Genomic DNA, 2,500 nt, shown 5'->3' with positions numbered 1-2,500 from the left:
CAGCAGGGGGCTCTTCAAGTACAGGGTCATGGCCCACCAGAGTTCCAGTAAGCTTCAATCTCTCAAGTAGCTTTGGGAAAGCAGTCTCCGAAAACTATCTTCCCCCCAGGAGGCGAGGCGGGCTGTGTGTCATGAATATGAGTATAATTGACTGCCAGACAATTGTGAAAATTGAAACAACTGAAGATGAAGGGGTCTGCCCTCTCAGAGGTGAGACCACCTCCAAGAGGGTTGGGCTACTCCTAGCCATTTGCAATTCAGAGGAACTCCTGTTAATGAACATATAACAATAATGAGACTGAAGTAATAATATGGTTTCGCAAACTATTGTGAATATTCCTAATGGTATACGTAAATTTGATGTGAAAGAGATGTTCTACGTGTTTTTGTAGCAGATAACTATTCTTTATAAGAATATATATCTCCAATAGGTATCTGGCTGTGATAGACCTGCAAATGAGGTGTCTGAAAGTTCTCATCCCTCAGGTGCTGAGAATTAAAATTGTTTCCTTCTACAGGGCCTTTAGCCAATCCCAGAGACTGAGAATTTCTAATTCCTATTATCAACACTCCATCCCTGCAGGATGCAAATATCGACTGTATCCTCGAGCAGTCGTCAAAGGACCCTCCAGAGAAACAAGGTTTTCCAGAGTACGGTGCTGTGGCACCACCCTGGTACAAAGTGGGACTCAGCAACCCATAATGGCATTGGTAACAGAAAAAGGAATAAAATGCAGTAGTTATATATCTATAGTAAGACTAGGATACCAATGAGAAGCCTATCAATGATCTTGCTGAGGAGTTCGAAAGCCAATTGTTAATAAAGAAACTTTGTCTTGCCTCTCAAGTCCTCCCCTCATACCTAAATCTGTTACTTAGAAGAAGGACTGATTTATCAGAGCATTTTAAGAAACATTAAAACCTGGAGGTGTCCTGGTTGCCATATAGCATTCATTTTCCATTCCCCTGGACCTGCTGATGAGGGTGGCTACGCTTCTTCGAAAGAAAAGAGAATTACTGGGCCCGCAACAGTCAGGATGACATTACACTGCTAAATACACAAAGAATGATGTTCGACTTGCATCTTTCTTAAGCCTATCAAAGACCACCAATTGAGGCACCAGCGAATAATTCTGACAAATCCACATTAGAGTGCAATGTGCTGCTGTAAGTTTGGGCGTGCATTGCTTACAGGTTATATCAACCTCTTTGCAGAAACCGTAGCCGATGTACTTGTAATCAAGAATACTATAAAGTGTAGCAAGGTCAATTTTAGTAACTTCCCTGTGAATTCAAGATGAGGAAGGGCTTTGTTTCTACTTCAACATTTGCCAAATTTGCAAGAGCTGTCATCACAACACATGCCAACTCCAGGCAATATCAAGGCGACAGCCTTCCCTTTGATTACAATGTTGCTGTCATATCTGAGTTTGTGGAGACCCTAGTGGCAGATCCTGATGCATTTACCATTAAGATAAGTTCATTTTGTCTATATGTCTTTTGAACCAAGACTGGAATTCAGGATTTTGGCGGTCTTGCCAGGGCACTCTGTTTAGTTGGTACATTCGTTCAGAGTAAATTTTTGTATATTTTCGTAACTTTGCCTGTGACTCGAGTCTGTAAGACTAGGAAGTTTGTGGATTAACCTGGTGGCTGGATCATGAACTCAATTGACAAAGACCATTTGGAGAATGCTGACATCTGTGCTGTGGAACCAAGATTTATGCCTTCAAGGCCATGATAATTCCATATTTAAAATTTATTCCTTGGCATCGCATCATTCTGCCTTTGTAAAAAGTTATAACAGATTATCAGTTGTATCAGTGAAAAGTATGACATGTCAATGCAAAGGATGCATTGTGAAACTGATGCAGGACCTGCTACAGTATATGGACACTCGGCCAAAGTCCCTGTAGATGATCCCATCAAACTGTTTTCTCTGAAGTCAACCCTGGGAGGAGAAGCAAATGGAAGGACCCAAGAAGGCCTGACTTGGGCAGATCAACCACATCTCCCATGAGGAATTAGAGATGGGCCGTGGACTTACCTGGGAGCCCATCAAAGGGAAATCTCGTAGCTGGAACTAGACTGAATGTGTCAGTGCACCCTCCTTAGTGTAACCCAACTTGTTGCCTGTCATTTCCTCATTTCCTTCCTGCTTTGGTCTGTAAATATCGCATGTCTAGAGGTAACGCAGGGTGGATGCGGCAGTGCATCCTCCTTAGCTGAAGTTCTTGACAGATTAACTGATCACTTTTTTCATCCTGTCTACATCTCTGTGTATCACATGTACGTCTATATTATTATTATTATTATTATTATTTTACTTTATTATTATTATTATTTTATTTTTTTATTTCTTATTATTTTTTTTAAGAGTGTGTTAATCTAAAGTTTTTTTTTGTTGCATCCCGAAACCTGTAACACTTTAGTACACTGATGTTTTATCTTGGTTGCTACAAAACACGATATCATCAGAGACATCCAAACTTTAAAAAAA

The sequence above is a fragment of the Penaeus vannamei genome, chromosome 10, assembly GCF_042767895.1.
Source record: "Penaeus vannamei isolate JL-2024 chromosome 10, ASM4276789v1, whole genome shotgun sequence".
Classification (NCBI taxonomy): domain Eukaryota; kingdom Metazoa; phylum Arthropoda; class Malacostraca; order Decapoda; family Penaeidae; genus Penaeus; species Penaeus vannamei.
This window is presented reverse-complemented; position numbering follows the sequence as displayed.